The following is a 26,850-nucleotide window of genomic DNA, read 5'->3' on the forward strand; positions in this document are numbered from 1 at the left end:
ATGGCTGCTCAGTCTCACTGCGAAATGCTCTTGTCTTTGGCTCCGGGTCTCTGTCCTGTCTTGGCTGCCTGCGCCATCGCCCCTCCAATAAAACACACAGATACACAAACACAGACAGACAGACAGACAGACAGACAGACAGATGGACACACACGCACGCACGCACGCACGCATGCACGCACGCACGCACGCACACACACACACACACACACACACACACACACACACACATTTGGAAGTATATCTGAGTTCCTTTTACCCTGCAGGCTAACCAAGCTGCCTACTCTGCGTAACCACTAACCCCGCTGCTTCAAGTGACCTGACCCATGCTGGAATCCAAGCCAACACGCTTATTGCTGCGACAGGCTACTGCCTCAGCGTGTTTTTTCATTAAACTTAATGACAGCAAAACACTTTAGAAGCCCATGAAAGCCTATGGGATTTACATGAAAAATAATTTTACTTAAATTGCTACTACTTTTTAATTTCCGGTATAGTTAGTTTATACCTAGTTTGCACTTCTCAGACATATTCAGTCCAGGGACCTGCATGTTAGAAGGAAGTCTCAGTCTCTAATTTCGCAATCATCCCCTACTTGAATAATAACACAGCAATTACCAGCAGATTGCGGTGCAATTTTTGTCCTTGCTAAATTTGGCCCTGTTGATCTACAGTTTACTGTATGGAGAGAGTGGAATAATGGGAAATGGTTTGATATGTCCCCATCTCGTGATAGATTTTATTAAGACCACTCCGGCTGTGCTCAACCTGCTCTGAATAAAAGTGAAAATCCCTGGTGGACTGGGTATATAGTATTAGCATGTGTGTGTGAAGGGTGCAAGAGGGTTTTTCTTCAATCCTTTCTGTGTTTGCTCTCCTTTTTTCAGCAGCTTTTGAGACATATTAAACAGCTGGGAGTGCACATGAAGCTCGGTATCTTTCTGTCTTTGCTCCTAGCAGCCTGAGCGAGCATAACACATAGGTACGCACACAAATACACACACAGGCTGTAACACACAAGAAAAACCCAGCAGAGCCATATGTGTTATCACTGCAGGTGAATACAACTTCTCAGTCCCTCAGATTTACAATCTACACATAAGGGCTGTCTGTGTGTACACATGCTCGTGAAATAATGAACGCTACAATATTGAAAGCTCATGCACATCAAATTATCATAATATAAACAGTTGCATCACCCGTTGGCTTGTTGACACCACATCCAGGAGCATCAACAACATATTGAAGGCTTCAGTAATCCCAGTGCCCTCCCCTTTAAATGTGAAATCTAAATCTAGCCCAGACATAATTGCAGTGCTGGTGATGTTATATATTTTTTTCTCGGCCGCTCTCCCGAACTATTTTGAGCTAGAACTTATTAAAGCTGTGCTGCCACTAATTAAGTTGTTTGTCTTTGCAAAGTGATCTCCGCCTGCTTACTGCTGCTTACTAATGCGTAGTTGTGTCACGGCACCCTGCCTGCTGATTGAGGGAAAGATGAAAGCGGAGGAAAGAAAGAAAAACGACCCCAATGCTGGACGATTTGGTTGCAGGCAGTGGGGAGGATGTTGTTTACGTTGCTGAATTTGACCAGTTTCGGGCTTGTTAACAGGCAGTTGTGTGGGTGCTCTAAAGGTTCCTGTGTCTGTTTTGACAACATTGTTTCTTTCGATTTTAAAGCAATGATATTTGATTAAAAAAAATTGCAATGCTGCCGTTGCACAGTGCAATCTTATTCAATAGTATTATACCATTTCAATTAAGAAAGCATCCTGATATGGAAGCTGAGAAGCCCTGCATGCAATTATTTTTTAATGCCATTATCTTTAAAAACAAAAAAGGTTGTTTTCTTCTAATTGCTAAGATAATTTTGGGGAACTCAAATATTTTAGGTAATAAGAACACCCTTTTGTTTTTCTTCTTTTGTCAAGAAAACATTTTTTTGCAGGATATCAAAAGGTTATGAACATAAGGGGATATTACTTTTTGTGATAATGGGTTGATTATTATTATATCACAATGCTTGTGTTCTCGAGATAACAAGGTAATTCACTCATGAACTCCTGATAACAGCCTTTTATTATTATAAGTAATAAGTGGATTTTTTCTCATTATGTCACTAGCTAACTTTTTATCACAAAATACTGCCATAATGCAAGCATGGCTGTTCTCGGCTTCCATAAATATCAGTGCCACTCTACTCAAAATATTTCTATTCACAGTTCAACACTCAACTTTGGAAATGCTTTTGATAAGCTAATAGTCTATGACAAGTTTGAGTTAATGTTTGTTAGAATGCATTCCCATGGCATTCCCATAGAAAAAGGATCAAAACATGATAAAATGTTGATAAAGCCTCGCAGTAACACTCCTGCAGCTTCTTCTTCAGTGTCCATCTGTATGCTCAGTATGTTGCAAGGCTTATTGTATTGCCAAAAATGGATAAAACTGGTGGGGCTTGAGAGGGCCAATAAAGTGACACTAAAGCAGTATATTTACTCATATTTTGCCAACATAATGGCTGGAACATACGGACCACACAGATGGACAATGGAATAGTGGATTATCTTGCAGTCTTTCTTTCATTCCCTAAAACAACTTTGGAAGCCGATCAACTGCATTTAAACTGACCACAGCTACAACTCTCAGCATTAGATTCTCAAATCTATCAAGGATTTGGGTGGACTAACACTTTCAAGAACAAGAACTGCACCAGAACCTATAGCTAGATCACAATGTGCAATGGCTACTTTGCACATGTCCACTTACCTGGCATATAAATTAATTGAGGAGTTTGCCATTGTTTGGTGTGGTAAAAAATGACAAGGAGTGGATGGAAATAAGAGATAGTCAGCTAATAGGTGGCTTATCCCTGCTAAAAACATGTGTTGATCCGGACTATAGCAGTGGAAGTCCTAGCTTTTATTTTACAGGATTGATGGTTTGAACGCTTACCTCAGACAGGGTTAAAGCAAACCCTGCAGACAGGGGTTGAGTGTGCCAGTGTAGACCAAATGGCTTTCCCATCTGCTGTGTCTGAGTAGTGCTGGGCTGTTTAGGGGGCCCCATCCTCTTGCATGCCATCTAATACACAACATGGAGGCAGAAGGAGTGCAGTCAGGTAATTTTATCTTATTCTGAAGACATTTCTGGAAACAACGTGTGAGTGTGTGCGTGTCTGGCTTTGTCAATGATCACGATATGCAAAAAAGTGTGTTGTATGCAAGTGTGTGTGTGAATATATAAATGCCCAATTGCATGCAGATGCAGTTATGTGTTGTAGCGTGAATATTGTAGCATGAACGAAGTCACAGCGTGTGGTTACACGCAGAATAATCTACACACGCTCATTCTCATTCAAGGCAAAGCATCATCTTTCAGATTACTACAAATGAAAAGTAACAGGACAAGTACATCTGACATAATCATCATTCACTGATTTTGGAGATTTCATATTTTTAACAACTTTTCCAAGCAAAAGATTCAACCTGTAAGGTTCTCAAGGAGACTTTCAGCAACATTCCCTTTGAAGACTGTATAATGTGTGTAGAAGGCCTAAGCTTCAGTCTTCTCCACATAAAATGCAGAGATAGAATGCTCGCTGTTCACGGCTGTATGATTATCCTCATTTGTTAGCCGTGTGGCTGCTAATGTGTGAATGTGTTTATAGAGAGCTTGCCTGGCAGGGGTTGGTGCATGTGGTCTTACAAGGTTACTTCATGTGACTCTTCTGGCTGCAGGGTTTCTCTCTGTCTTGCCCTCGCTCTTCTCTCTCTCTCTGTGTCTCTCCCAGTCTGAAGCGTGTGATGCTGTAGGATGCTGTCTGAGCCAGCAACAGACAGAATGCTGATTAATGTCTGCACAGATAACCTGCAACTTATCTCACTGTCTTGTTTCCCCTCAAAAAGAACCCTTGTTAAGCAAGGTAAAAATGAATGAATACATCTTTATTAATACCATTAGCCAGGTGACTGAATGTTACAAAACTTCTACTTAGCTCCTCGGGCCTGTGTGGAGCTAAAAAAAGTCTTGCAGTTTTGGCACAAATATTCCAATGGTAGTTTATTGACAGAACATGAACATAAGTGCTCCGTTTTTGTTAAGGGCTTGAATCTTACTGCCTGTCTACTTCCTCTCTTTCACTTCCACTTCAAGTTACATTCTTAACATTGGACTGAGAATAACATGCCGCTCAGCTCCTCCTCTTCCTCCCTCAGCGACACTTAGATTTCATGTCGTCAAGTTTTATGTTGCTCTGCTGGCCAACGAGCTTGTAATATCCCAGGCCAGACATTTTACAGTGGCCGTCTTTGCAGTTTGCAATCGGGGTTGGTTGTATGAGTGAGCACAGGCTGTGCTGTAATAACTGCAGTTAGGACTTCAAGAAATGCATGGAGAGATAAACAAAAAGTTGTGTGATTAGTTTTTTTTGTACCTTTTTTACCCAATACTATAAACAACTGTCCTTCTATGTATCCTGCCAATGTACTCTACAGCATGGATCAATTACAAACACTCATCACCCCTCTTCTGGGTTTCCGTTTCCCGCCGAGCCCTCAAGCTTCACTGACTTACTTGCACTCAGTTCTATGCACACACATTCAGCAGGTAGTGTGATATCACTCCAAATGATTGATGCCCGAACCAGATTTTTTTTAAAATTATTTGTGCGCCTGTGTAGATTGGAATGCTCGGCGTGCATGCATGCCACACAGTGCCTGTTAACATGTGATCGGTGCATGGGGAGCAGCGGTGAAATTTGCAACACAAGGTTGTAGATCTCAGGGCGCACTGGGGGTGCTTGAGGAAATGTAAGCAGCTTAAGCAGCCCATGATGTTGTCATCTCTTTCTCAGCTGAGCTCCCAAAATAACAGGCCCTCTGGGCACAGACTGGCAGAGCTTTGAGCAGGAGACAGTCAACGGACACATCCAGAACAACCCGGCCCAGTTTAGACCAGATCATCAGACTACCCCAGTTACTCAGTCCACTAGAGCGCACACTGGTCAATTCGACCTTGCAAAATTAAGAGGTTATCCCAAATAACTGGGCCTTTACGACAAGCATTAGCATTTCTAGAAAACCTGCATAGCTCAGCCCATTTTATGAAAGCCTGAATATATAGCAGGGATTTCCCATGAAGCCCAGCCTTTTGCCAAACCACTGGCTCACCTGTAGGTCAATTGACTGTAATGAGCATGCTCTCTGCCTGAGTCTAGTATGGCTGGTGAGGTGGGCATGGCGCTGCCGACAGTGGAGGTAAGATTAATGTCTTTCTCTCTCACACACAAACACAGCGTCTAGGCCACATTAAGTGGCTAAGTGTGTCGTAGAAGGAGGGCCTTGTACTTGTGAGATGGTCGACCGAGAAAAGTGTTTAAGACTCCTCACTGCTCCCCTTTCTGCCATTTAGGTCACAATGTAGGCTATATGCTAGGCTATGTATAGTATATTCTTAGTATGTCTGTAAATGTGTAAAATGTCCCACTCTCTGTGTGTCACCAGAATATGGTGTGTTGTTGTTGTTGTTGTTGTTTTTTTTTAGCATTTTTGTCGCCTATGATGCAGCCCTGTAGACATATTCGGATGAGCTCATTCTCACCTGTAAAGTATTGAGCTGAATTATTAATGAGTGAGAGCTAAACAGGATGCAGCTGACAAGAAGCTATTTTTGGAAAGTCTCATTTGAATATAACAAAGCAAACAGAAATTCCTTCTAAAATACATTGCCATGTATTGTCTCTCTGTGCCTTTTGTTTTTTATTTTACTAGTTTAAAAACACATGGCATGTAAGCAGGAAGATAAAATATTTTAACACTCAGATTTTGAAAAACAACATTTTGCTTGTTTTTTTATGCAACCTTTTTGATGTTCAGAGGTTACCTGCACATACCCCTATCCTTCTTCAATATACAGTGAAACATACATACAGTGTGTGATCATGGATTCAGATGAGGACTGGAGGCCTGCTCATATCACCTTCTCTACATTTCTGTGTTGCATGGAGAAAGACCTTTTGTGTTTTGTTGTGAGAAAGCAATTGATGCACTCATAAAACCTGAATGGCTGTCATGCACAAAGCCATTTGTTGTTATTGCTGTCTTACTGACAGGCTTAAGGGACATGTTTATATCTATATTGCAAAAAAAGGATGGTTCAACATTAAAATCTCTCATCCTCACTGATAGAGGTTAAATTCACAGAAAGATTAGTTTCCAGCTTGGCCAGGGTATGCAACTGGCAGTGCTAGCAGATGGGAAGATGTTGAGGGATGAAATGTGTGTCCATATGTATCGTAGGAGATGCTTTTGGTAGTTTATGATAAGGTCTGTGTTGCAGGTAGGGTTAGTTAAAGGTGGGGTCAGCAATTCTGGAGAACGCTTTTTAGTCAAAATCAGTGGATGTCAGTGAATACGATCCGCTATCTGTCCATACTGTGTGCGCAATGAAATTGAATCTGGTGTTTATACACAACCGAGGCTCTGTAAACTGGCATGTAATCAAAGGGTTTGTAAACCAAGGGGGCCCACAATGGCTAGCAAAATTCCATTTTAACTGAGCCTATAGGCTGTGATTAACAATAGATTGTTTTTCACCCACACAGTGCATACATAGTGGATCGTGAGGAGATATTCACTGATTTTGTCAAAGTGATTTTGACAACAAGTGCTCTCCAGATTCGCTGGTTCCTTTTTTTAAATTATTCTAATTGGACAAAAATGGAAAAATTAAAAAAACAATGAAAATACATATTACAAACTTAATATAACTTTGACTCCATGAGGCAGTGATTTTTCCCCCCAACACTTTCCCAAGGTCAGAACCTTAATTGCAGCAATCTCATCAGCTCACATTGTCCCTCTGGCCTGTTGTAAACCAAAAAACTCAGCGCTCTTGATGCCACCAGTCAAAGTCATCCATCCATTGTAGTTGTCAAACCCAAGGTTGTGGTCACCATGTTGTATGGCAGAAGCAGATTTATTTAAGGCATTGATTGGTCGCTAAACTGTAATCGGGCCCCTCAGCCTTGGAGCGCCATGTTCACAGTTTGGCTCCTCGGTAGTGTCATATCATTTGATGATGGATGGAATGACGCGGTGTTGATTGCGCCCCCTCATAATTTACCTTATCTTGTGGTTATGGTGCCTTTTTCAGGGTGGACCCCTTAGGCACCGGGGTTTGACAGGTGGAGGGATAAAGAAGTCAGTTCTATGACTTGTCACAAAGGGAATTAAGTTATTGGGGAAAAAAGTAAGACTATGCTATATGTAGACCTCCTGAACTGCCAAAGGTCTTTTCTTTGTAAATAAGTAAGACCTTTATGAATATTTTCCAATAACAGGTTCCTAAAATCTGGATATGGGATTAATATATACAGCAATGGTACTTTTTGTCTTTTAAATCTGTTTCTCGTTCCCTGTTTCCCTTACGACAATAACTTGTACGGATCTCCTCACTTTTGGCTCTGTCCATATATGTCTGTCTGTCTGTCTGTCTGTCCGACTTTCCCTTCTCAGAATCACACTATCAAGAAAGACACCTCACATTATCTCGTGCTGCTTTACCCCCAATCCCCTATGGATAGTGACATTGCATCGCCAGCAGCAGCCAAAGGTCATGGAAAACGACCACTACTGCTCCCTTTGTTGATTAGTTTTCCTAACCTACATTATTAACCTGCTATGTGGAACACTTTACATAATAGTAAATATCAAATTGACCTCAGTTTTCCTTTCATCACCTTTCCGATTCTATTGTGAAAGCCTAGTGATTGACATTGAAGAAGAGGTACACTGCCCAGAATGGCTGCTTGACCCGAAGGCTTTTTGACATACGCTGGTTATCAGAGTTACACTGGGAAAGTACAGCTAAGGGAATTGTGCTGGACCAGAGGTGCTTTATGTACTCAACCACAGTCCCTCTGGGTTTTATGGCCTCAAGCCATAATGGAGTAGTTGTGTTAAGGTCATATGAAGGACTAAGGCTAATCCAGTCTTCATTGGATTTAAAGCTGATAGGCTGTGGATAAAAGCCCTGAATGTAAGTCTAGCAGTGTGATGTATACAGTTGTAAGCTCCTCCATACATCTGGCCAGCTGTGGCGTCTTCATGTTTGCTTGCAAAGGTCAACTGCTCGGACATTAATAAGGGCTGTGATGTAAAGCCTCAACATACGGAACAGCAGAAATAAAACCCAAACCAAAACAATGTAATGGATCTGTGAGCCCACATAGCCAGCAAGCACCTTGGATGTGGAGGTGGGACACCTGACCTTTTCTCTTTTCTTTTTAAATTATATAATTGAGTTTCTAGGATTGAAATGTCTTGTGACACTTGTGGGTAATAACTATGACCTTGAGTACACGTTCCCTTCACCAAATACCTAACGTACTGTAGTTTAATATAAGCAAATTCTTACTTTTGAAAACACAGTTGTCAAAAGTCTGACATTGTTGCTTTAAAAATGTATTTGATAGGTTAACATTGCCAACAGGTTCCGATTGAATCGATTAATTTGCTAATCATTGCATTTCTAATGAAAGGGCTAAACTAAATTGCTGGAGTAGGGGAGAACGGGGTAATTTGTCACACGGGTTGGTTGTCACAATCGTTATATCTCGGAACCAGAGTCTGTGAAATGTTGGTATGTAAATATCCAGAATTGGGATAAGAGGTCACCTACATAGCCTTCCTTGGAGTTAGACTGCTGAATTTGAGGTGAGAGGACTGTTTGTGTTTTTCACGTCAAATTGAAAATATTTAGCTCCTCAGTATTTTTCTTCTAGGCTTTTACAGAATGGGTTTATAACAAAACACTTGTTACCCATAAAAAGTGTGAAGGGTTAACTATAGTTTAGATTGTGGTTAGCAAGCTAATTAGTTGTCAGATGGTTGTTGGCCTTGATGCTAGCAAAAAATTCAAGTTGGGGTTGGTCGTCACATTTTTGGGGGGGTTGGTTGTCACAAGTTATCCAAAGGCTACAGCCAGAAAAGGAACCCAATAACGAAATACATTGTCAAGCTGTATACTCACTGACACCCCAGAGAAGGAAAGAATAGAGCAGGAAAAGGCAGCTAGCATGCAAAGGAAAAAAGGGCAACACAATTAAAACAACCCAGTGCATCCCAAACTAGACAAGCTGCCAAGGCTACAGTAAGTTGTATAGGCCTATTTGTCAACTTGACAATGCAATTGCATTTTCAAATTTAGTTCTACTTTCTTTCCTTCTTTTCAAGATTATTCCCATTAAGATAACATTGTGACAAACAACCCCATAGTGTATGACAACCGACCCCTTGATGGGGTTGATTGTCACAATGTGTAAGGGTGTCTTTGATGATTAATTTCTTCTTTATTACAATAAGATAGAACAGGTTAAAGGTACACATTTCAAGCCAACACTTTAAGCTTCAATGTAATGTAGGAATGACTATCGAAAGATGTTTAGGTGATGAGCAATTCTCAGTAGAGTAAAAAGTGTGCCTACTTACCCCGTTCTCCCCTATCCCTTTAAGTATATTTCAAATACATTGTGCAAAGAATAAAAAACCCTATTTGTATTTTTTCTCATGACAAAGACACCCTCTTGGATGTACACTATATAGCCAAAAGTATTGGCTCACCTGCCTTGACTCGCATATGAACTTGAGTGACATCATATTGTTAATCCATAGGGTTTAATATGACGCCGGTCCACCCTTTGCATCTATAACAGCTTCAACTCCTCTGGGAAGGTTTCCCCTAGGTTTAGGAGTGTGTTTATGGGACCATTCTTCAAGAAGCGCATTTGTGAGGTTGAAGCTGTTATAGCTGCAAAGGGTGGATCGACGATATATCAAACCCTATGGAATAAGAATGGGATGTCACTTAAGTTCATATGCGAGTCTAGGCAGTTGAGCCAATACTTTTGGCAATATAGTGTATGTCATTGATTTTGTACACTGAGGTTACAATTGATATTACAACCTACAGTCACATCATAATAGTAAACAAATAAAAAAATCTTAATATTAATTTTTATAAGACCATTGTATGAGACCATGAAGGTTTCTCTTGAAGTAATAACAAGAAAGAGGCAAAGCCCGATCATGACGGACCTAGATGTGATATTGACTTCCATTGTTTTGCATTATAGGTGAGGTCATAATGAGGTCAAATTCCAGCTATGAATCAAGACATGAACTGCTGTTTGTATTGATCATCACATGTGATGTGATCCATGCTGCATGATTTTCAAATGCATTCCTTATGTACGTGGGTGCTGTAATATTATGGCACACTAAGGATATTGAGTTTATTCTTAGTATCTTCATCTCCGTTTTAATGGGACATCTGGCCCTGTAGCAATACAATCATACTCATATAAGGAAATGGATGCTGTATGAAGGATCTCTTCTTCCGACTGGTCTAGTGCAGCAGTGTGGCTTTTGTTTCTAGAGTGTGCTGCTTAGTTTTGTTTTGAAGCCAAAGGGAAGGGCATGGAGAACAAACCGGCCTATGAAACTGGCGAGCAAGCTCATTATCTCCACCACATGGCTGCTTAGATACAGTATGTAATAAAGTGTATTCATTTTAAACTGAGCAGTAAATGTAAATGTGTATTTAAAATAAGGAAACAGAGGGACATAAAGAGGTCCTTTGACGCTTAGCAACATTTGTTTAAAAATAGCAATGACACAATTACATTTCTGCTGTCATTGCTCTTAATCTGTAGCAAATAACGCACAGCACAAATGTACTCAGCCAGCCAAATAATCCTTCGCTGCACATACAGGGCCATCAAATATTTAACATACCATTGTACAGTACAGTGCTGTACGCAAACAGGTCTTTTATTTCGAAAGTGTTTGCTGAACTCACGGCTTCAAATTGTGCTGGTCACAACAGTCAAAGTCAGCAGTATAGACGAGGACCCAGGCACTCAGCGCATGTTGACAGCATATGAATCCTGACATGCATACTTATTCACCGCTGCTTGTTTTGAACGATGGCCTGCTTTCTTTTCTTTTTTTTTTAAAGATCTCCTATTATACTACTTTTCTGGTCTTAATTTATTGTTAAAAACTGCTATAGAGCAACCTGACACGAATCACATCACAAAAAACTATGTAGATTTTCGGGAAACGCTTCCTCTCATCTGGGCGATTCAGCATGCTCTGTCAACACTGCACTTCGGCCATCTCCCCCACCCCCCCCCTCCTGCAAACCCCACTCCGTTGTGATTGGTTACCTTCCTTCCGGAACACTTTCGGCAGCACGGGGGCAGATTTGAGAGCAGGAAGGTGGGGGCATGCCCGGAGCGCGCTACCACGTTGCAGCATTACCATACAAGGAAAAATCCGGGAACGTGACGACACGATGGAAGGAAATTTGAACCGATTTGAACAAGTGAATTCTCGACTGGCTGCCCTAGTGTTTAGCGCTCTGCACAGCCACCCCAGACGGTCAGCAGGGAATACGTCTAAATGCATGTACGTAATTATTTGATACACTAGTATGGTTAAACATGACTATAAATCATTATAACAACGTTTATAGGTCATAAAAGTTGAAAAAGTATAATAGGTCCCCTTTAAATCAACTCTGACACATATCGGCAGGTGAGACCCACTCACAGTTTAATCAACATTGTAGGCATCAGGGCAGATAACTGTGATGTAGCAATTAATTCTTAATTGTTGCAATTGTTCCTCATTAAAGAGGTATTGACAATACTAACAGCCTATATATCCCATGGGAGAAGTGGCCTCATTTGATAGATTCATGTATCACTGCTGTGTTTCTTTACTCCCTGCCATTCTGTCTCGTTTCTGCTTTCAAGCCGTGGATGTTGTCATGGTAATTTTCTGCAATATTGTGAGGCAGTTTGGTGTTTTATGGCCTTGGCTCCTGCTAAACAGTGTTTGGCTGTTCAAATACACACAAACACCCAAACAGCTGTGGGACCATTACTGAGGAAAGAACACAATAATCTCTTGGTGCAGGTGGAAGAGAACGCAAACACTGGCTTAGTGTTTGATTGTTCTAGCCATTCATTCATCCACCAGCAATCAAACAATGTCTGAACAAATCCACGAACAGCCCCGTCCGTTAGTTGAAAGCAGACCTTATTGGTTCATGTTTTCAATCTAGCCTCCAGTCAGACCAGGCCCTCCCCACTTTCCATCCGTTAGTGGAAGGATGCCCCTGATTGGGTCGTTGATGCGCAAGGTTAGATTGACAACTACACAAAGCAATCAGTAGCTGCTTTTCACTATAGAAGGGACACACGTTTGGTCAGAACAGACTCCTGATAGGCCCAGTCTCCCCAAGGAGATTGGAGAAAGGCCAGTCTGATTTGCTGGAGATAAATGAATGTCAAGCTTGCGCGAGATCAGGGCTGGTCTCACCGGGCTGGGCTCTCCTGGCTTTGCAGTGTAGAGTCTTCTGGAAAAGAGTGGCAGGGTAACAAGCGGTTTTCGGTTACAGTTCCATTTTCACACAAGGATCATCTGCCACCGGCCCTTTCCTTCACCTCACTCGGCCCTCCCTGTGGCTGTTGTTCACTTTCACAAGATATATCAACAGACATTTTGGCAGCTCTTCTGGGTCTAAAGGATTATGTTTGTGTTGTGTTAGAGATAGTTGCTGGGACAGCGGTAAACCCCACACATGTAGGTTTATTCTGCTGTGCCTCAATATATCAACAACTTTTCTCCAGTGCTTTTTGCTGCAGCTTTAAGCAACATTTCCTTCTCTCAGCCAGAACAGACCAAAATATTCTGTCGGTATTGAAGTGATGGTTGTAGAGCTTACCCATGTCTGACTAAAATTCAAATGTTTTGCATAGAGCAATTAAGTGCTTTACTGGTTTTCAGACTGAATTAGTGGGTTTTGGAAATTGAAGGACTGTTTGAGAACCTAGACTTCAGCCCAGCAAAGAGCCTAAACAATGCTGCCAAAGAATGGCTGCACAGTTTTTCAGAAGCCAGGCCAGACGGGTTACGGCATAGCTGTGGTGCCTGCAGTATGCACACACAGCTGCCAAACCTTCTGCTCACCTTGACCGATATTCTTTATCAAGTAAGTCAAAGAACCTAATGTAGACAGGGATTGCATAAACACTTAAGACACTACTGTATATGGCCTGATCATATGCATTCCATCCTTTTAGTTCCTAATCCTTCCATCCATTTAGTGGTGCTATCAATGGATGTTGCTGAACTAAAAATGAAAACCTGCATCAACCTGCTCTTTAACCCTCATCCTATTTCTCTCATTATTTACATAACTAATAATGTTTATAGGAGACAAATAATGTATTATTCTCTTTGATGGTGCTTTCTTCCAGCAATGTTAGCTTGCGGTCTCTAGTGACCTCATCGGTAGTCCATGTTTGTAAAATGTGTCGGTAGGATGAGGGTTAAACTAATGTTTCATTTTAAACCATACCTCATATATTTAATTGATTGGCCATGTCATAGAGTATACTATTCATGCCTAAAGTTTGAACATTGACTGGAAATTGTCTGATACATATGGTACTGTCTGATCGGTCCTTTTGGCACATCACAGAGAATGAAAAATAATGCTATTTTAAGGCCCTGATTTACTTGTCTGTTGTCAAAAATATCTTGTTGTCAGTTATCCCTGGAGAAATAGTGTCAATAAAACTACCAGCACCCTGGATAGTCAACTGTTGCTAGTGCAAGTGCTCGTAAATACCGTGAAGGGTGTAGATTCCCATTTACCAATGGTGTGTGTGTGTGTGTGTTGCTGGGTGTCAGCGAATGGCGAGTGTGGGTGGTTTGCTAACGCTGAGTAAAGCAGCTGTCTTAAACAGTTCCTGTGTAATTGTAATCCCTCTGATCGTTCGCTCTGTAAACACCAGATAGTAAACCTAGCCTGGAGGTCGAATCGAGCCTCAGACACACAAATGCACACTCATTCCTGTTTACCTCCATATAACATACACCTACTTGCTTGGCAGTACAACGGAACTTGGACCCATATATGCGTTCACACATGCAGAAGCATCCTGGCCCTTTTGTGGAGATCTCGAATGTCAACTGTCCTTAAACTCACAGGGTATAATGCTTGAAAAATGAGTGGCCACTTACGGCACTTGTGTTTTTCATTGGTCACCATCTGCTTGGCTTAACATGATGACCGGCTCATCCATTCCAAATTCGCACAGATGGTGCTCCCTGGCCTATGTATGCCTATGAGTGCAATTCGTGTAAAAACCTCAATCGGGATCAGAGAGAGAGAGGGGAAGAACTCTACTCATCTTTCACTGTATCACTTTTAAATCCTTCAAGTGCAGTGTCCGTGTAAGACGGATAGAATGAACACTTTTTGCTGCATCGCTCTCCAATGTCAGTTTTTATCACGGATGGTGCCAGAAGCTTCTGCTGAGATATGCTCCCCTCCCTTTTTCTTCTTTCTTTCTCTGTCCCTCACACACACCCTCTCATGGCAAAGAATGTTAGCTAAACTTGCTTTGCCTGTGCAGGCATTTATAAAAAATACACCGTTACATGTCTGGATGGCCCGGTTGCATAAAACATGTCTTGGTATAGAGCAGGGGTGTCAAACTCATTTTGGTTCGAGGGCCACATACAGCCTCTCTGATCTCAAGTGGGCCGGACCAGTACAATAATGGCAAAATAACGTACATCAACTCCAAATCTCTAGCTTTGTTTTTCAGTAATATGCTTCATCACTCAGTCTACATTTGTAACCTACATTATCACGGATCACAAGGGATCTCTGTACCCCCCAGGAAATGTCTTAGTAAAGGTTGCTGCTGGCCATGGGAATAGGAGGTGCGGCGCGCAGCGCCACAGCAAAAATTTGGGGGGTATTTTGCTCAAAGATGCCAATACGCACTAATGAAATAAACAACTGTTTATTTGAATACACAAATACAACAGGCACTGACGTTACAGTTGTCCAATTTTGTTTACTATATGTACAGGGACACATTTTGTGCAAACATGCAGACAGTACAAAATAAAATTTAATAAAAGTGCAACTTCTACTGTTTTGATTTATTTTTAAATACAGAGGTTATTGGTTGTTTTGGAATTCGTTTTTCCCAATTTAAAACATAAAAATAAAGCAGCATGGAAAATTAGGAAATAAATCTTGTAGGCCTACACTAGCATGCTCCTGCTCGTTTCGCACGTGCAGAGCCGCGGACACATCGCGCTTGCTAGTACATTAATTGTTCAGCACTAAAAATAAAAATTGTTTTATTTATTTTTTAGGTTTTTACTTTGCCATAAAGCACTGGAGGAAACATTAATAGCGGTGAAGCAAGATTGCCATTTACCATTTCCCACGTTGCTAAAATGTGCTTTTTTTTTATTTAGGCTGCCCCCTAGCGGCTGGAGTGAGCATTTTGGTTATTTCTTTAAAAATTCATATCTCCTCACAGGAATGGGCTAGAGACTTACTTTTTTTTTTTAAATGCTCATAAATGTGTGCTCTACAAGTCGCGGGCCGGATTAAATCATCTCGCGGGCCGCATCCGGCCCGCGGGCCGTATGTTTGACACCACTGGTATAGAGCTTAAACCTATACTTGCCCCTCTTTCAATGTTCTACTCTTCAACTGTGTAATGGGTTCTGTGTAGTCGTAAAGAAAAAACTTAACTGGTAGCATCAACTAATGCCCACCCTACCCCTCTAAAACCAGAACCGCACTCCATTCAGAATTGCAACTCTTTGTAGCCAACCTTTAATTACCACACCGTCTTTCACTCCAATAATTTTTTTTTGCTCTTAAGATTTAAATTAAACATTCTGCTTGGAACACACTTCATATGATGATTTACAGGGACAGACTGTCTTTTGTATTTTCAGTATGCTCTTTTCCAATTTTCTTTTTATTTCATCGTTTCAAATTAATTTATCTATTTTTCACCTGCTTTTCCTAGTTATTTTTGTAGTTAATCTACAGTCATGCCTTTATGAAAGCTGCTGGTGTATATCCTAAACAATGTATAAAGAAGGCTACAGAATTCATCAGTCACCATTTCCGCTGCGCTTCTTGAGGATTGTGTTAATTGATTCACCTTCTGTTCTACATTTCAGTTATATTGAAGGTACACATAATCAATTAAGATCCAGAGCTATTAGTTGAAGCCAGCTATTTAAGAAGTGAGATTCCTGCCTTTAATATGGTGGTGTAAAGGTTGGAGTCTGCATATGTTTGGACAGCGAGTAGAGTGCTACTTGAGATAAGACCATTGCAGACTAGATGTCTCACAGGGGGCTCATGGGTAACGGCAGGTTAAACATACACAATCACACAAACACACACACATGCATGTGCATGCACAAGAAACAGTTTGACCTTTGAAATAAAACACGTAAATTATGTTTTCTTTTTTTTCTTTTTTTTCATAATGTCAGCATTTTGTCTGAAATCAAAATGCTGACATTATGATTTGAATCTTAAACCCTAGACCAGCAGTACTCCTAGGTGTTTTAGTGTAATGCAAAAACAGCGTTATCAGGCATCGGATTTTCCCAGGCTAAATGTCTAACACTCACCAGTAAGTGACTTACTGGTGAGTTTTAAAATCTATACACAGGCTGACAGGTTATACATCAATGAGTGAAAGTGTAAATTACCATGGGTAATCAATGTTTCTATTGATGAATGGAAACACAAGTAAGATTATCATATATAATAGGCTATTTCTGTTTTAAGCATCAAATCACTGGAGGTCCAAGATACGATTACCTCTCTGCATGGAACTGTCAATTCTTCAAACAAGAATTATCATTATTTTGCTTTTATTGAGTAGACACATTAGCATCCAGCAGCTGAAAATAAAGGTATTACTACATCATCAATGATTGTGTGTGTACAGTAAAACAGGTCAGATTTCCTGTTTTTTTGTGGGTCTTTTTGTATGCTGCACACATGAATTTACATGCACACGCAGGCACATACATGTGCATGCGCAAGGTCTCCATGGGGCCCTGAGGCCCCTTGGGCAGATGGACTCTGCAGACATGGCCGCCTACGCACAGCGCTGTATGCAGTGTGATATTTGTCATACAAGCATATTAGACACACTGTCCACACACACACAAACACGCATAGACACGTGCATTTGTGTGAGTTTGTGCAAGAACCCTGAAAAGCATGATGACCATTGTGGTCACTGCTGCCTGCTGTCACGTGGGTGTTACATGCTACAGCTCTGCTTTGATTCTCTTCCAAGGTGACAGAGCTCAGAACATGTTGTTGTTGTTGTGGTGCTGGCAGACTGTCTTGAGAGGTTGTGTAGCAATTGGACAGAAATACAAAATCACCTCTGCTATTGTAATCCTCTATTCGGCATTGAAGGATTTGTGCAAACAAAACTCCTCAACAAGTCACAGGAGTTTGACAGAAACAACCACTGAGCAAACTATTCAAGACACAAATCTCAGTGTGGAACATAGTGTGACTGGATCTGTGCCTCACTCTACACAGATCTACTTAGAGAATCAAAACCACACACGCACAAGTGATAAAAAGACTGTGGGGATCATGCTACTGGATAATGTGGTGTAGCAAACCGAAAAGAAAATAGTGAGATTCCTCTGTGTATACTGATCAGAGACATGGTGGCTGTCGTGGCCTGTACTCAGTAATGCATCTCGCCTTACTCCCACCTGGGCTGGTTCCAAGTGCTAAATCTCCCACTGTTGGGCCACTGTTTAGCACGAGAACTATTCTGGCATGGCCAGCACTGATGGCTGCCACCGGCACCACCCCCTTCATTGTCCCTGTGGATCAGCTTTCTTCTGGTTCCCGGTTGGACTATGTGACTGTGTGTGTTTAGGAGAATGTGTTGAGCACATGATAGGTTAACAGCTGGGATGACTTGGCTAAAGTGCTGGGAAATGTTCAGGCATGGGGAACAGCTGCGAGTGAAGAGGATTAGACTTTGAAAATGTTCTATGTTCATATTCTCAATGGCGGGCTACAGCGACACCCGTGCAGCCGTTGTACTATGGTTTGTCGTTCTATGAGATAGGAAGGGAATTCCACGAAACATGTGTTAACACATGTTAGCTTTATATCTTGGCAGCTGCTACAGAGAGGGTCAAATATACAAATCTGCGAAAAACAAATATCACTGAATAATCTCCATTTCTATCAGCCAAACTTTCCACAGTGCAGCATGTATCTATTTATACAGCTTTCTGGGTCAGATTAAATGTGCTACTGAGTTGTTCTGCTTTAAAATCAGCCAATTTGCAATGTTACAGTTAATGGAAATTTGTAAAATGTAAAACGGATTAGCATTTTCATTTATAAAAAAAAGTTTTTGCGAAAGACTACAGCCAAGTAGAATGAATGAGAACCATTTAATGACAAAGTTGCTGCACACCAGGATCGGGTTGGCTCTGATTGGTAAGCCTTCCTGTCACATAGTTTCAAGAGGACCACTGTCTCAGACAATTACTATTGTTGTGGAATAACGTTATTTGTTCCAGTTCAGGTCGCCTCAGAGCTCGCTGAGACGCGAAGACAGTATTGCTTTTGAGGTCTCTTTTTTGTGGTTCCCTTCACAAAGCATCACAAATGGCCGGATGTTTTTCCAACTTGACACAAGAAAAACAATGATGGGATGTGTGTGTGTGTGTGTGTGTGTGTGTGTGTGTGTGTGTGTGTGTGTGTGTGTGTGTGTGTGTGTGTGTGTGTGTGTGTGTGTGTGTGTGTGTGTGTGTGTGTGTGTGTGTGTGTGTGTGTGTGTGTGTGTGTGTGTGTGTGTGTGTGTGTGTGTGTGTGTGTGTGTGTGTGTGTGTGTGTGTGTGTGTGTGTGTGTGTGTGTGTGTGTGTGTGTGTGTGTGTGTGTGTGTGTGGATTTTGTCCCTCTAGAAATGCATCATGATGAAACTGAGCCATCAAGCGCTAATCCCATTTTTTTTTTGATGATTCAGATAGCGTTGGCGTTAGCTTTTCCTAAATCTCCCCTCTCTGAATGCCTGGCTTTGTATGCTTTATGTAATCCTGCATCAAGGCCCGGCTAGTTGGGACTGTTTGGTCATTTTGAGTCAACTGTGTATTTATTCCTTGTTAGCCATAATACCAGCATAAATATTTTCTTGATGGTGTATTTTCACTTTATCAACTTGTGCAGTAGACTAAGAAGCTAGTGTTCAATGCTCCCAGTCGTGTTATCATGTTTTGTTTGTGCCAGTCCTCTGTTTTCTGTGGCAATTTTTCCCTCATTTTGGTTTGACCTCTATGCTGTGTATGTCCGACACAGGGACACGGTTACTTGCAAAGATATTGTTCGAGTAAGCCTTCTACAGCTTGCTACTCTTCATAAAGTCAGAGTCTCTGGTTTTGTTGGTGGTTATTGGTGGTTCATCACAGGTTTTATTGTTTATTGAAATTTAATGTCATCTGGCAGCCAAGATAATTTACAACATCCTTACACAAGCATACATAAAACAGAAACTGATTGACACAAACACACACACACTTGAAACTAATTTGATAAGTCCCAGGCTTAGATTCTACAATAGGATTAAATACGAAGCACAATTATGAGGACTAAAGGCTTTATAGCAAAATGCTGTAAGACGAAACAAACATAAAATCAACACATACTTTCAAAGTTTTCAAAGTTTGTCAAATAAACACATTTCATTAAGAGGATGCTGAGTAATGCACCCTTGTTTTATAATTTTAATCACAATCAATTCAACAATCAAAAAATTAATTGTCAGCTTCAACTTTGAAAATGAATAGTGCAACTGTCTCTCATTTCCCCCCGCCCTGCTGTTGATCTGTAAAATATTGATCTGTAATTAATGCTAAGACAGGTGTGCAGGGTTTTCACTTGCTTCTAATGTTTAAACACCTCTGTAGTGCTGAGACTCAAGGTGTTTTGAGGTCAACCTTTTTTTCTCTGCTCTGCCTTTCTCTCCTGTTCTTTAAAACTGTACACATGGCCTGGCTCATCCTCACAGAACAGGAACGGCTGTAAACCTGCTTCACTAAACCGCTCACTGCGTGTGTTTAGGATGCCCACCTGGGATCTGATCTGGTTGGCACAGGGCAGAGGAAGATGCTGTCCGTCATATCTGCTCTGCCAAAAGGCCTGCATTCTTGGCAGTCAACCTTGGATCGAGGAGTTTCTTTATTTATTTTTTATTTATTTTTTGGTAAAGCAATTCCTAAAGAGCCCTGTCAGAACTTGTGAAGGCTTGCTGATGATATGATCGTATGGTGCCCGCAACAATTACATAACTGCTCAAAATTCTGGATTTGATTTAGTGATGTAATGTTTTAAATTGCTGTATTCTTTGCGGCTGCATTTTACTTACCTCAATTAGACTGTGTGCATGGCGGTGTTTTGGTCAAAGCAGGCTGAGATCTGGAAGTAGAGTATGTAGAGACAGAGGGGTGCTGTTGTACATGTTTTTCAGTGCACTGGGGGGGGGGGGGGGGTTGAAGGTTGAGGACAGTCCCTGCTGCCCCTGCTAAATAAAATATAATGTTATTTATTCAGGCGAGAACAAAGTCCATGTTTAAGGCAGCGTTCAGAGGGTTCAAATAACTGCTTTCACAGTTTTTGGATGTCAAATTGATACTAGTCCATCCATATAGCTTGTTAAATGTCAACAGACTGTATTTCTGATCAGATATCTGTGTTTTGATTGAAGATTGGGTTTGTTAGGTTTGCAGACAGTAATAGTTGACTCCATGATCCTACAGCTCGGTCTCTCTTGCTCTAAGTGTCAGGTCTCACACTGAGATTGACTGAGCATTCTGTATTAGAACAATCTGCAAACATTTTAATTTTTATTTCTTTCATTTACTACTGGAACAATAGGGAACATGCAACTTTAATAGTGGTCTGTACATTACTAGGCTGAATTTCAATTATACTGCCTTTTTCTCTCCCTTTGGTGTCTAAGGTGGCATACTGTAAATATATGCTAATGTATGCCCACCGTGGTTGAGTGTGCTTTCATAAAGGCAGGAGCAAGTTTGTTTCAATACATAGATCAACACTTTTCTATAGTAACACAATGTGTCAAAGTTATTCATAGTGTATAAATCACTTTTTATACCTTGGCTGAGACGTTAATTTACATCTATATAGCTGTTAATATGGTATTATTATTTTTCAGTGTGAGGCAACACATGTGCTGCTTGGAGCCAAGTTTACATCTGTTACCAAAGGACATTTAACTTTTTATAAATAAATAAAATAGATCTTGAAATTTGAAAGCAACTGATTGGCATCCTTTATTGTAAGCTTGTGAATACAACTTCTTTACAGATAATATAAGCTGTATCTTGGCTTTTGGTACTTCTCTTGGGTAAATGAATGCTTAAAAATTGATAAATGTTTGAATAATTATGTAATGTTCAACAACGTAATGTATGAGGGAATATTTAAGCATAGCTTTCCTTCTGTGTATTTTTGTACACAGTTTGTTGGCACATGTGGGTTAGCCATTTGACTTATTTTGCACGGTTAACCGGACACACACTTTGATACGCAGCTGTGAGTTGAGCACCGGTGCGTTTAGTTCACTAGTTCACTGTAGGACAAACTAGTGGAAGAGGTGTTCAACACTCTGCCCACGGTCTTCTGCATAAAAGACCACAGATGTTTCTTATTAATATCCCTGACCGGAGACGAACCGCGCCTCATAAAGCACACTGTCAGCTGCCGGCAAATCATAGTGAGATGGACAGGGCGACACGTCCTTTCCAGTGGGCACGGAGTCAACGTGAATAGAACACACATGAATCATATGTGACTGTGGTGCAGATTTGACATATCATATATCATAAACTACTTGGCATCACTTACCGCTCAGGCTTTGTTGATCCTATTACCTCCTCCCATATGTTTGGGTCCTCCCAATCTCAAAGACCTAATGATCTAATGATCATCACGCACACAGCAGTATTTGTTATACTATCCTATTTGCACTTGTCAGCTGTTAATTGCAGTGAAAAGGATCCTCTGCATTAATCCGCCTTAGCAGGAATGGCTGTTTGATCCCTGTCTGTTGACACAATATCTGTGAAACATTTGAATTTGAGTCTGTGTAAATGTGTAGGGCTGTTGGTCTTTAGCAGGATATGCATTACAACACACAGGCCACAATATCTGTGTGAACGTTTAATTGACCTGCAGGAGCTCTCCATGGAAACACTAAAAAAAACAGTGGAAATGTATTGAATGTGTACAAGACAGAGAGACAGAGGGAGCGACTGAGTGAGTGAGTTTGGACCCAAATAGTCTCTTCATATTGATTTTTTCTCAACTTGGCATATTTTCAAGCCAACTGATGTATTCGAGGGATTTAAACTTCCATTAAAAACCTATTGGGACTGAGAAATAGTTGTCAAGGGGATAAGGCAAAACAAGTATAGATCTTGATAAAACTGTGCTCAGTCTTAAATGGGACTTGGAAGAGCAAAGCAGGTGTCATTTAATAATTTAGTAGAGTCATTTGAGGATTCCCAGCCTGTTGGGAAGACAAGATAAATGTGAGGGTTTGTAAGATTATTGATGAGATAGTTTAGTAGAAAGATACTTGCTCTTATGTGCTTGTTACGTGGTTTAACAGTTGTTTAGAAGAAACAGGTTCAGAGGGTATAACCGCTAAAGTGATAGGGTGTCCAAAGACACTGCTGCTTTTTCAACAACTCCCAGGCTAAAAAAACGTTAAAGAACTGAAACTTCTTAGCCATTTGGGAAACGTCAACCGGCCATTGTTTTAAGATATGTCACTGGGTATTATGAAAGCCTGTGTGTGTGACCCCTCTCCCCACCTCACAACACAACCTCATAAACACATAGCCTACGACATATACAGTATACTCTGACTCACCAAGTGGAAGTCGCATGAGTGTGTGTGTGTGTGCATGGACCTCTCTACCTAAGGCTAGGAAGCTGTCAGAATATGGTAGAATTGTATATACTCTCTATGGGTTGAGTGGGCTCCCTGCAAGGCCACATATTTGACGCTGGATCAATACTTTTCTTCACATGAGCACCAATGCGTATGTCCATCATTGGGCCTTCACCAACAGTTTCGTCACATCTATCTTCTCTGCAGACATGCATTATTGGCAGGCAGCAGTAGCACTGTATTCCACTTGCTATCATCCACTTGACTCATCCTACTCACACACACACACCTACTCACAAACACCAACCTCTGATGATGGGCCTATACTGTAGCCTGTGTGACAGTCTGTCAGAGTCAAAGTGCCTCCATATCCTCTATATGGCTGTGTGCTTCGTGCCCATAGGTTCCTCTGATCATACACCCTGCAAGTACAGTTGACCACCCCTTGTGTGTGTGTGTGTGTGTGTGTGTGTGTGTGTGTGTGTGTGTGTGTGTGTGGTTTACAGTGTCATGGTGCACGTTGGGTACAGATATGAGAGGCAGATAAAACAAATGGTTTTATATATTACAAATGAGGCATGCACACATTTATTTGAAACAATAAATGCTATTTATGAAGTGTTATATAGTTAAGCTGTCACAATGAAATATAACAATGTAAGTATACTAAAGTCTTGACTATGATGTGGTTATGGATCCATTTATACCTGAAATGGATTTCATCTTTGCATTTTCACATTATATAAATTGCCGAGGAACAAAGAACAAGGGAAAAAGAAACAGAGAGAAGGAGACAAACAATGAGCTCGGGGGATGAAAGCGCATGCAAAAATGCAACCTCGAGTTCAACTCGACTCGCTTTCTCCCTGCCTGCAAGGTGACTTACAACCAAAATAAAACTATTCTTTCTCCAGATGGAGCGACACTGAAACAAAGGCATCCCAAAAGACAATGTGCTAGATTCCGCTTCTTGTAAAAAAAAAAACACACATTGAGGCCAGGCTATTTTCGAAACTCAAACCTCAGACCTGTTTCTGTACTTAATTCTGATTCTAATTCAGTGAGTATGCCATTCGCCAAGTCCTGATGTATGTGTCACACCTTCTTGACGGATCTGAGCCGTGACTTGAGTAGATTGTGCAGATTGCACCTCATTTACGGGAGTGTAGTTCATCTCTCTGAACCTGTCAGTGCTTCAGTTGATTACACACGTCCTTGAACCCTATTCGAACACGAGGTGGGTGGCATTTGCGAGGGCCCGATGTGTCGCTGATGATGCTCGTCACATTAAGGCCGCCTTTCTGTACTATAGAGGCATTCACACTCGAACATACACACATTGTCATTGCACATCGCTTGCTTTATTCTTCATACGATAAATACCGCCCACGCAGATACTACCCAGGTACTACCCAGGTATACCATACTGTTGCCATAAAGACCTGAATATGCCCTGTCATTTCATGAGGGTCCTTAAATATGTGAGCAACTAACCGTATAGCGAGATACATCTCATCACCCCCTTGTCCCATTTGTACCCATGACTCTTTAAGGTGAGATTTATGGCTGTCAGAGGGGCAAGGACATCTATTGCAGCCCGCTGAAGGTCCAGTGTGGCAACAGCGGTGCCTGTAGATCACCGACTATCTTGAACCTGGGTGACAGCTCACTCCTGAGTGGCTGGTCTGATAGAGCGCGAGGTCCCAGGCCCCCTCTTGCTGTGTCATTCATCACACAATCCTTCAATCCACAATATGCGCGCTCCATCAAGGTTTGTGGTAAGGATGTAGTAGACAGGCTGTAAAAGATGGTACTGTCCACCCCCCCTCCTGTTTCCATCCTCCCTGCCCGACCATCACTCATTTTTTTATTACCTCGGATGAGCCGGCAGTTAGCGGCCGGGCTCATTAAGAAACGGCAGGCTGGAATTAGAAATTTTGTTTAAGTTTTCTCGAGAGTCAGTGTGTGTGTTTTAACCCGTCCTTCGCACAGACACTCACACACAGGTTCTACCTCAGCTGTATGGGCTCAGTGAGGGGTGCTTAAATGTGAGCAGACACAGAGAGTGGCGATGGGTGATGGAGAGAAAACAAACGGCTGAGTGCATTCATGTTTGTGTTCAGTAAGCAGTTTGTAGTTTGACCCTTTGCCAACTAGCCTGTGGATGTGTCTCCATGCTCCTTAACACCCTTCAGTCTTTGTTTACTTTGTCTGGGCGAGAAAAACTTCAATCTCTTCTACTCATCAATGTCTATCCCGGTGTGCCGTTTTTTTTTAAATATTATCATAAATATAGTGTATTTTAAAAGCTAAGCTCAATTGATATGGGGTCAAGTACAATAGCAGGGCCTCAGGAGCAGAGGATGGCATCATATTGATGGAACGAGTCCTCTCTATCACTCAAAAGCACCATTAAAGTTTCAGTGGTGCTATGGCTTTCTTGGCTAGGGGGCGGCAATGGATATTATCAGCTGTTTTCAGGACCTTTTGCTGCAGAGCTGTAACAGTGTAGCAGGCCATCCAGCCTGAAGGAAGCCAGAGATACTGATAAGTCCTGTAGGAGAAAAGGCATGTGGTGATTAATTGCACAGGGTGTGGAGTGTGGAACCCTGATTATCTGTTGTCGGTGAGTGTGTGTGTGTGTGTGTGTGTGTGTGTGTGTGTGTGTGTGTTTTATGGAGTAAACACACAAGGAGGCTTGTGTCAGGAAATTGCTGGCCTACTATATACTAGTGGACCTGCTCTTCTGGACTGTCATCAGGTACTACATTTAAGTGATAAGGTCAAGTGCGGCTCTCAACATCTTTGAAAGAAATACAACATATTTAATAAAACAACTGCAGACATATCATTGAAAAAATACTTACTTTGAGTCAGTTTAAATTTTAATGACAAAATATAGCTGTCCATCATCTTTTACAGGGTCTACTATCTTTATCAATGGCCATCTTTTTCAAGTAGATTCATCAACAGCTTGGCCAAACCATAATAAAATGACTCTTTCATGACCTTTCTCCCTAATTTATTTGTATTTTAATGAGCCAGACATTCCACTGTTTTATTGAGGCAGGGCAATTGTTAGAAGTTGTTCTATTACCTTAGGTTGTACAATTTATTTCTGATGCAATGTTTTTCCGAAAAGCGTCTCTCTCCTGATAATGCCGTGGCTGCACTGCGCATACAGCACATACATCTTCCGTTAACATTCTCTCACAGTTTGAAGTTCTGTGTGTTTCATCACTGTGCTCCTCCATTCTAATTAGTATTTTTCACCACACAACTCTTCCTGAAATATTGTATTGTTTACACCGTGTCCAATTCTGACTGTCCTTCTAAAGGACAATTTAAAACAATACTAATTGGACCCATGTGCCTCAAAACATGCGCCATTGTTCTTTTGTGGGCTATGTTTCTGTTTGTGTTTGAGACACAAAGGGAGAGAAATGTGTGCGGATGCTTCTAGATCTTATTTTTTATGAGGAATTCGCTCTGCATACTACTTGGAAGGCAGTGCGTGGGAATCTGTCCTCGTAATGTTTTAGTGTATATTTAGTAGTTTGGTGTATTCATAGTGGGTGAAGAAACCGAGGGCGGTACAGTAGTCCATTCAGCTTTCTGAATAAAGCTGGCTGAAGTTTACATGCAGAACAGAACTGTGGTAATATATCATCACAGCATAAGAAAGAAGAGTGTTTAATAGGTAACCGAGAACAACGCCCTGTGTAAAAATGATTCGAACATTGACAATTATCATTATTTGTCAAACATGTCATAAATGGAAGGGGGAGGCTCGATAGTGGCCACTTACTAATAGATTTCTCCGTTAGTCATTTTCATTAAGTCGTAAATGTCAGAGACAGGCATGACACTCAAATCCAGAAAAAGAAACAATTCATTTAGGCTGATTCGCTTGTAGCTTGTCCATCAACACAGACAAAAAATAGGTCACTGATCAAGTGCCCAGGAGATA

General features: G+C 41.2%; 1 protein-coding gene across 2 annotated transcripts in view; it reads left to right on the forward strand.

The window, feature by feature from the left end:
* Positions 1–26,850, forward strand: part of fgf13a (fibroblast growth factor 13a) — a gene marked incomplete at both ends in the record, with an annotated part of 100,436 nt that overhangs the window by 19,332 nt on the left and 54,254 nt on the right. The window lies entirely within an intron of this gene.

Source organism: Ammodytes marinus (genome assembly GCF_949987685.1).
Source record: "Ammodytes marinus genome assembly, chromosome: 10".
Classification (NCBI taxonomy): domain Eukaryota; kingdom Metazoa; phylum Chordata; class Actinopteri; order Uranoscopiformes; family Ammodytidae; genus Ammodytes; species Ammodytes marinus.